The sequence below is a fragment of the Coenobita brevimanus genome, chromosome 14 (genome assembly GCF_032717465.1).
Source record: "Coenobita brevimanus isolate Jiangsu-jjx chromosome 14, ASM3271746v2, whole genome shotgun sequence".
Taxonomy (NCBI): domain Eukaryota; kingdom Metazoa; phylum Arthropoda; class Malacostraca; order Decapoda; family Coenobitidae; genus Coenobita; species Coenobita brevimanus.
Genome location: NC_136967.1, coordinates 2,227,501 through 2,237,500, shown reverse-complemented (window position 1 = coordinate 2,237,500; position 10,000 = coordinate 2,227,501). Strand labels below are relative to the sequence as shown.

Below are 10,000 nucleotides of genomic sequence, written 5' to 3'. Positions count from 1 at the left end.
TTCACTCCTCTTTCATTATCTTTATTGCCCTTTACGTTTTCTTTGCCTGTTTCATTTCCCTCTTACACCCATTGTATCTATCTATCTATATCTATCTCTATCTGTCTATCTATATCTATCTCTGTATCTGTTTATCTATATCTATCTCTGTATCTGTCTATCTATATCTATCTCTGTATCTGTCTATCTATATCTATCTCTGTATCTGTCTATCTATATCTATCTCTGTATCTGTCTATCTATCTGTCTATCTATTTACCCATCTTCGTGTATTTGTTTGTTGATCTGTTTGTCACGTTATTTAACTTTTGTGATACTCATTCTCTTACTCCTTCTCTCTCGTCTCGCATTTATATTTACTTTCTCCCCTCCTCTCCTCTCCTCTCCTCTCCTCCTCTCCTCTCCCCTGTTCTGCTCTTCTACACACGTTATTCTTTCCCTCTATCCTTCCTTTCCCTTCTCCATTCCTCTCCTCTCCTCTCCAGTCTTCTATTCTCCCTTCCTCTTCTCTTCTTTCCTATCTTTTCTCCTCTCTTCTCCCTTCTCATATTCTTTCCTCTCCTCTCCTTTCCTCCCTTCTCCTGTCCTCTCCTCTCCTCTCACTATCTCTTCTTCCACATTACATAACGCCACTAACCCCCCTTCTCTCTCTCTCTCTCTCTCTCTCTCTCCTAAATCAATATCTCCCACCTGGAATGTCTCCCTCCCGATCTCTCTCCCCCTCTCCTTTCCTCCTCCTCCCCCACCTGCTCCTAGTCCCCCTTCCTCCCTCCATCATCCTCTTCCCCCTCCTCTTCCTCTTCTTTTCCACCTTCTTCCTCTTTATCTCCCCCTCTACCTTCTTCTCCTCCTGCCCCTCCTCTTCCCCTCCTCCTCTTCTCCTCCTCCTCCTCCTCCTCCTCCTCTTCTCCTCCTCCTCCTCCCCTCCTCATTTTTTCTCCCCTTCCATGCCCTACACTTCCTCTCCCCCTTTCCCCTAACCCCTACCCTTTCTCTCTTCCTCCCCCTTCGTCCTCCCCTCCATCTCCTCCTCCTCTTCCTCCTCCTCATCATCATCCTCCTCCTCCTCATCATCATCATCATCATCGTTCTGCGCCCTCATCTTCCTCCTCCCCTATATCTCTCTCCCCCTTCTTCCCCGACCCCTCCGTTTCCCCCTCCCGCCTCCTCTTCCTCCCTCCCTCTCTTCCCCTCTCTCTCCCTCTCCTCATACCGGCTGTGTATCACTTTTCCTCCCGTTCTTTTCCTACCATGGTCGATTCCCCCCCCCTCTCCTCTCTCTCTCTCTCTCTCTCTCATAGCTCTTTTTGTCTCCGTGTCTACCCACCTTTCTTGTATTTCTCTCTCTCTCTCTCTCTCTCTCTCTCTCTCTCTCTCTCTCATAGCTCTTTTTGTCTCCGTGTCTTCCCACCTTTCTTGTATTTCTCTCTCTCTCTCTCTCCCCTCGCGTATTTTCCTCCCTCCCTTTCCATTCACCGCATTGTGTTTGCATCTGTCCATTCCAATCTGTCTCTTCCATGTCACCCTCCCTCCCTCCCTCTCCCCACCTTGTTTTTCTCCCTGCCTCCCTTCCTCTATTTCTCTGTCTCCCCTCCCCCTCTCCCCCTCATGTTCTCTCTCTTTCGCCCCTACCCCTCCTTCTCTCTTTCCCCTTCTTCCCATTGTTGTCTCCATCTCTCCTTTCTTCCTCTCTCCCCTATCTCATAATCTCCCCCATTCTCTCTCCTTGGCTGTCTCTCCCCTCCTCTTCATTTTCCCTTTCTTCCCCTATTCTCTCTTTTGCCTCTCCTTCCCCCTCTCCCTTTTATACTCCCCATCTCTCTCTCCCTCTCTCTCTCTCTCATCTCCCCATCTTTCCCTCTTTCCCTCCTCTCTCTCTAGTTCCTCCTCCTCTTCCTCTGTTCCTCATCTTCCTTATTTTTTGATCACTTTTTCTCTCCATGTCCATCTTTTCTTCCTATTTTTCTCTTCCTCTTCTGAATTTTGCTCGATTCCTCCCTTTCTTTCTTCCCTCTCTCCCTACTCAGTTATCTTTCCGTCCTTACCTCGTCTCTAATTTTTGTTCTAAGTCATTTCCTTCCCCTTCCCATTTCCCCTGTCCTCTCATATCCCTTCTTTCTTCCTTCATTCCGTGATTTTTTCTTATTTCATTCATAATCTCTCTCTCTCTCTCTCTCTCTCTCTCTCTCTCTCTCTCTACCTACCTACCTATTCACCTCCTCCTCCTATCACCCTACTCATTGTGCCAGAAAAAAAACAGGCTCCGAAGACGGCAAAATCCATTGTTTACATGGAGTGGCTCTCTGATTGGTCGAGGCTGGAGAGTGTCGAGCGTTGATTGGCTGACAACTCCACGGATAGGGATGGCCGCGTTTCATTACCCCAGGTTTAAAAATTTCCACCAAAATTTTCTCCTACTTAACCTACTTTCTCTCCTCCTCCTCCTCCTACGTAATTAGAGTCTACTTAAATTTCCTTTCTTTTAAGCGTACCTAACCTCCTTCTCCTCCTCCCTTTATTTAGTGTTCTCGTCCTCCTCTTTCGTCCTCTTCGTCTCATCCCTCATTTCCATATAGCAACCCAAGCTCCTCCTAGCGCCATATATAACTGGAATTATTATTATGCTCTATTTTCTATCGGGGAACTTGTATTATTGGCTTGGGTGGCGAGCGCTGGCAACCCTACCCTGCCGAGTTGCCAGATCCTCCATTTTCCAGCCGTGACTAAAAATAGACCATTATATATTGTTCATTGACAACGGCTAACCTCATTTATCAGATCCAGGTCTGTAATAGGCGTGTTTTTCTCCGTATTTGCCTATCGTATTGCCCTTTGCCTTCCATAAATTTTCGCCTCTTCTCTTTTCGTTTCGCTCTGTGCCTCCCCATTCTTCCAGTCCTCCCCTTACCCCACACTCCTCTTTTCCCTTCTCCCTTAGTCTGTCCTGCTTTTGATATTTCTCCTTTCCTTTCCACTTACTGATCTTTTTCTCCATCTCTCAGTTATTCCTTTTCTCTCCTTTCTCTCCCACTCTATCCTCTATCGTTCCCTCTCTTCCCTTCATCCCTTTCCTTTCCCTCCCCTTAGCCCTTTCACTCGTTCCCACTCCCTCCCTCCATCCGTCTTTTCTTGTTCATCTCTCTGTCATCATTTTTCACCTCCCCTCCCACCACTTCTACCCCTTCGTTCCCTTCCTCTTCGCCTACCTTCCCTCCCTTCATCCCACATTCCCTTTCCTCCCTTCCCTCCCTCCCTCCCTCCGGTACAAGTGCTTTCTACCCCTTCGTTGCCTTCCTCTTCTCCTACTTTCCTTCCCTTCATTCTGCATTCCCTTTCCTCTCTCCGTTCCATCCTTCTTCCCTCCCTCCCTCCAGTACCCTTCCAGTGCTTTCTACCCTTTCGTACCCTTCCTCCTCGCCTACCTTCCCTCCATCCCTTCATCCTGCATTCCCTCTCCTCTCTCTCTCTCCCTTCCTCCTTCCCTCCCTCCCTCCAGTGCTGCCACCTGTTAGCGTCTGACCGCAGCACCCGGCCTTACATCAGGCTCGTAAACGGGAGAATTTAAGCAGCAGAAAACCGCTAGCTAACCGCCGCTTTCCTACTTCAAATCCAGGCCACCGTTATGGCAGTTGGGGCGGCGGGTGAATGTAAACGGTTTTTCAAGAGACGGCGGTGAATTTTGAACGTATTTCGACGTATTTCTAGAGACTGGGAGTGCTTTTAGACGTCAATTCGAGAGACTGGGTAAATTGAGACGAATTTTGAAAAGGTGAGTTTAGACGTATTATTAGAGATGGGTGATTTAGACGTATTTTAAGCAAGTGCTGGTGAATTTTGACGTAGAGTAAGAGAGGGGTGGGTGAATTTAAACGTATTTCAAGAGATGACCGCTGAATTTAGACGTTTTTCAAGAGCGGACCGGTGCATTCAAACGGAAATTTAGAGTACTTCAATATAGCCGTATTTGAAAAGAAGGCGGTTGGTATTGGATGTATTTTTAACGTATTTCAAAAGACGGCGGGTATATTTAAACGTATTTCGAAAAATGTAAATTTTAACGTATTTCGGAAGACGACAGGTAAATTTAAACGTATTTGAAAAGACGTTTAAATTTCAACGTATTTTAAAAGACGTAAATTTTAACGTATTTTGACAGACGGCCGGTAAGTTTAAACGTATTTGAGGAGAGAGAGAGAGAGAGAGAGAGAGAGAGAGAGAGAGAGAGAGAGAGAGAGAGGAGGGAAACGCATTTAAATGGAAGAGAAAAACCGTTAAGTGCGACGAGCCGGAGAACTGGAAATTCAAAACAACTAGGTTACGTAAGCCCGTCCCGCCAGCGTATCGATTACCTGCCTATTTGTGGTGGGCAAACAGCGCTTATCGGATGAAAATGGTGGTAGTTGGGGAGGGACAGTAGTTACGAGGGACGGTAGTTACGAGGGAGGGTAGTTAGGACGAGCTGGGAACAGTTTGGCGGGTGGGAAGGAGGAGGACGGTTGGGGAAGGGGAGGACGGTTGCGGTATAGGGTTTGAAAAGTGGGTGACTTTTTGTTTGAACGGCTGTGGCGGTTTTTCCTGGTGGTTTTGGGGTGGAAAAGTGTGTGTGTGTGTGTGTGTGTGTGTGTGTGTGTGTGTGTGTGTGTGTGTGTGTGTGTGTGTGAGAGAGAGAGAGAGAGAGAGAGAGATTGGAGAGGAAATTAACGAAGCACTGAAAGCCAGACAGCTGGACACACACACACACATACACACATGGATAGATAGATAGATAGAGATAGAGAGAGAGAGAACGATCAAAACACTCATAAAGAAGTGTGTAATAATGTATGTAATAAATAGTAATATAAATATGTTTCAGAGGCCATTATACTAAATACTTATGGTTTAGATTAAGTATAAGTAATTTAGGCTGTTTATTGAAAGGCATTAGTGTTGGAGGTAGTGGGGGAGAGGTGGAGGTAGTCGGGGTGAGGTGGAGGAAAGGAGAAGTGGAGGAAAGGAGAAGTGGAGGTAGTATGGAAGAGGTGGAGGTAGTCGGGGAGAGGTGGAGGTAGTCGGGGTGGGGTGGAGGAAAGGAGAGGTGGAGGTAGTCGGGGTGAGGTGGAGGAAAGGAGAAGTGGAGGTAGTATGGAAGAGGTGGAGGAAAGGAGAAGTGGAGATATTCGGGGTGAGGTGGAGGAAAGGAGAAGTGGAGGTGGTGGAGGAAAGGAGAAGTGGAGGTAGTGGAGGAGAGGTGGAGGAAAGAAGTGGAGGTAGTGGAGGAGAGGTGGAGGAAAGGAGAGGCTGAGGTAGTGGCGGAGAGGTGGAGGTAGTCGGGGAGAGGTGGAGGGAGAGTTGGAGGAAATGAGGTGGAGAGAGGGAGGGAGAGTTGGAGGAGGGAGGAAGGATGGATTTTAGAAAGTGTAAGAGGGGAGAGTTGAAGGAAATGAGAGAGAGAGAGAGAGAGAAGGGAGGGAAGAGGGAAGGGAAAAGAGATGGAGGAAGAGATGGATAGCGAGGAAGGGGGAGAATGAGAGTGAGGAAGGAGGAAAGAGAGGGAGAATGAATGAGGGAGGAGGAAAGAGAGGGAGAATGAATGAGGGAGGAGGAAAGAGAGGGAGAATGAATGAGGGAGGAGGAAAGAGAGGGAGAATGAGTGAGGGAGGCAGAGAGTGAGGGTGGAGGAAAGAGAGGGAGAATAAGTGAGGGAGGGAGAGGGAGAATGAGTGAGGGAGGAGGAAAGAGGGGGAGAATAAGTGAGGGAGGGAGAGAGTGAGGGAGGAGGAAAGAGAGGGAGAATAAGTGAGGGAGGGAGAGGGAGAATAAGTGAGGGAGGGAGAGGGAGAATAAGTGAGGGAGGGAGAGGGCAGCTTCATGTTGTTTGTGTCTCGTTGTCATGGTGATATCTCGTTGCCTCCCTGCCTGCCTCCCTCTTTCCCTCCCTCTCTCCCTCCATTCTTACCTGCCTAGCTCTCCCTCCCTCCCTCCCTCCATTCATGTTTCCCTCCCCCAGTTCCACCTCTAATCCTACCTGCCGCTCTCTCTCTCTCTCTCTCTCTCTCTCCTTGCTTTTACTTTTCACCTTCCCCTCCTCCTCCTCCTCCTCCTCCTCCTCCTCCTCCCATCCCTTCCTCTTCTCTCAACTTCCTTTCCATTTTTCATTTCCCCTGCCTCTCCTTTCTCCTCCTTTCTTTCCCTTTCTTTCCTTTTTCCCTTCTCTCTCTCTCTCTCTCTCTCTCACTTCCTCTTCCTTTCCCTCCCTCTTTCCCCTCCTTTCCCTCCCTCATTCCCCTCCTTTCCCTCCCTCTTTCCCCTCATTCCCCTCCTTCTTTCCCCTCCATTCCCTCCCTCTTTCCCCTCCATTCCCTCCCTCTTTCCCCTCCTTTCCCTCCCTCTTTCCCCTCTTCCATCCCACCGCACCGAGACCTCAAGTAATGTGTGTGTGTGTGTGTGTGTGATTGCCCATGTATGAATATGTATGGACTTAGGTATGCATGGAAAATGTCTGAATGTATAAGTATATTGCGTGTGTGTGTGTGTGTGTGTGTGTGTGTGTACAAGATAAGGAGAGAACCATGTAAGTAGAACATGTAAGTCGGAATTGGAGAGGAGGGAGGGAAAGGTAGGGGGGAGGAAGGGAGGGAGGGAAAGGTAGAGAGGAGGGAGGGAGGGAGTGGAGTAAGAATATAGGGAGGGAGGGAGGGAGTGGGATAAGAAGGTAGGGAGGGAGGGAGGGAATGGAGTAAGTAGGTAGGGAGGGAGTGGAGTAAGAAGATAGGGAGGGAGGGAGGGAGTGGGATAAGAAGGTAGGGAGGGAGGATAATTTTAAGGGAGGGAAGGAGGGAAAAAGTAAGTTGAGAAGGAAGGAGAGAAAAGGAGGCTGGATTCTTCACCTCTCTTCCCTCCCTCCAACTCCACGTCTTTCCCATCCACATACTCTTATACTCTTACTCTTCCACATACTCCACCGACCCACTCACCTCTCCAACCCCACCTCCATCTCTCCACCCCACCAAGTCTCCCTCTATTCTCCACCCCACTAATTCCTCCTCCACCTCTCCACCTCACCTCTGCGTTCACCGTCTTCACCTCCACACCCTCTCTCCTCCACCAGACACTCCATCTTCAGCTTCCCTCCCACCCACATATATACACCCACCAATCCCCTCCCACCCACATATAGACACCCACCAACCCCCTCCCACCCACATACTGTATACACACCCACCAACCCCATCCCACCCACATATATACACCCACCAACCCCCTCCCACCCACATATATACACCCACCAACCCCTTCCCACCCACATATATACACCCACCAATCCCCATCCCACCCACATATATACACCCACCAATCTCCTTCCCACCCACATATATACACCCACCAACCCCCTCCAACCCACATATACTCCATCCATCTCTCTCGCATCTCATCCACACCTCTCATTCTTCCACTCTACCCTCCCTTTTTAAATCCGCCCACACCCACTTATACACCCCCACCCCCACCTATACATCCCCACTAACCCCCCACCCCTGCCTTTCTCCCTTCCATCTCCACTCCAGCCCTTCCTCAACTCACTTCTCCCTTTGTGTGTGTGTGTGTGTGTGTGTGTGTGTGTGTGTGTGTGTGTGTGTGTCCTGCCCCCCATCACCTCCTCCCCTCCCCCCTCTCATTTCCATCTGACCTCCCCTCCACTTCCGCATACCTCCTTCTCTCCTTTCCTCCATTCAGCTTCTCTCCTTACCTCCCTGCCCGTTGCCTTGCCCTTCCATTCATGTTTCTCTCCCTCAGTTCTTCCCTCCCTCCCTCCCTCCCTCCCTTCCTGTGTAATTCTATCTCTCCACTCCCTCACCAGCCGTCTTCCCCTCACTTTCCTCCAGCCTGCCTTTCCTCTTTCCTCCCTGCTTTTCTCCCTTCCACTATCATTGCTCCCTTTACAAATTCTCTCTTCTCCCTATTCTCTTTACCTCCTCCCTCCCTCCCTGCCTGCCTCTCACCTCCCTTCGTCCTTATCACCACCCCTCCCATCGTCCTTACCCCCTCGTCTCACCATGTCTCTGCCTCCCTCCTCTTCCCTCCCTCCCTCCCTTTCCCTCCCTCCCATCCTTCGACCATTCATCATCCTCCATCATGTCTCGCTGCTTGCCTCCCTCCCCCCTCCCCTTCACCTCCCTTCCCTCCCTCCTCCCCACCATCCCCACTTCTGCGCCTTTCTCTGCCTGCCAACTTGCCACTCTCTCTCTGCCAACCCCCTCCCTCTCCCCCAAGCCTGTCTGCCACCCACCATTCCACTTTCCCACCCACCCACCCACCCCACCTACTTCCCTGTCTCCCACCCTCCACCCATACTCCAAACTCCCTCCCTAATCCTATCAGCCTCCCGCCACCCCTTTACACCCACCCCACCCACCCACCCTGTTCAGTATTCCGCCCACCACAACACTGTAAACCCCGGAACGTATGACCCCAACACACACACACACACACACACACACACACACACACACACACACACACACACACACACACGGCTCTAAGTGGTGTGGGGGCGATTGGTCTACTGGAGTCTTTTAAGAATTGTGATTTATAATCTCTCTCTCTCTCTCTCGCTCGCTCATTCTCTCTCTCTCTCTCAGGTTAATCAATGACAGGTGTTATCTTGGACTTTTAATCAACCCAGGTGTTTATCTGGACTAAATCAATAAATGTTAGTTGTTACGTCGGTAGCTTGATGGGTAAAGTTAATGGGTTGTTTGGAGGTCACTGGTGGGTAGTTGGAGGTCACTGGGTTGGATGATAGGGATTGATAGATGGATAGATCGATAGATAGATAGACAGATGGGTGGATGAGAAAGGAAATAGGTAAATGGATGGACTGATGGATGAGTGGATGAATGGACCAGTGGATGGATGGATGGACTGATGGATGAGTGGATGGATGGCTAGGTGAATGAATGGGTGGAATGATGGATGAGTGGATGCATGGCTGGGTGAATGGATGGGTGGACCGATGGATGAGTGGATCCTTGGGTAGGTGAATGGATGGATGTACTGATGGATGAGTGGATGGATAGCTGGGTGAATGGATGGGTGGACTGGTAGGGGTGGAGAAGAAGAGGTAATGAAGGAAAGGGAAGAAATGAGGACAGGGAGAAGGAAGGGTCATGAAGAGAAACTGAAGATTGCGAAGGAAGTGAGAAGGACAGGAAATGAGTGAAAGGAGATATGATAGATAGATAATAGATAAAATAGATAAATAATAGAGATAGATCAAAGGAGAGAAAGGGCTGATATGGTTTGGAAAAAGGTTAATGTCCCCCCCCCCAACACCTGTGACCCTGAGGCAGCACCTGGGTTACCTTTGTACAGGTGTGTGGGGACAGGTGTCATAATCTCGTCAGGTAAGAAAGCTCCCTAACACCTTTCCCGTAGCGATCTATTTCTTGGATATGGCAGGTCAATATCCTTTTCGTACGTTATTTATGCAGAGGTGATATTGGCAGAATTTATGCAGCTCAGAACAGGACAGTTGGACGTAACAAGGAAAATAAATCGCATAGGAAAAGATGTTAGGGGGTCTGCTCATCTTCCACGCCTCCTTATCTCAACGCCTCTGCCTCCTTCCGTTCATCTTACACATTTCCTTTTTCTCCTTCAGCTTCCTTCACTTCCTTCCCTCCTTCTTGCATCATTTCCCGCCTCCTCCCATCCTTCTTGGTCACTAGACTCCTTTCACCTTAACTTGACCCAGATTTTCACCCTTTTTGCAGTTTCTCTCACTCCGTCTCAGTGTCTCTCCCTCTTCTTTCTCCCTTCCCGCCCTCCTCTCTTCTCTCCCTCCCTCCTACTCAATATCCCTCCCTCTCTTCTTTCTCCCTTCCCTCTTCTCTCTCTCTCCCTCCCTCCTCAATGTCTCTCCCTCTCTTCATTCTCCCTTCCCTCCCTCCTTTTTTCTCTCCCTCCCTCCTTCTCAGTGTCTCTCCCTCTCTTGTTTCTCCCTTCCCTCCCTCTTTTT

The 10,000-nt window shown here is 49.4% G+C and overlaps 1 protein-coding gene across 1 annotated transcript in view; it reads left to right on the top strand.

Annotated features, from left to right (window-relative positions):
- Window positions 1–10,000, top strand: part of IA-2 (tyrosine phosphatase IA-2) — a 158,425-nt gene that overhangs the window by 10,733 nt on the left and 137,692 nt on the right. The window lies entirely within an intron of this gene.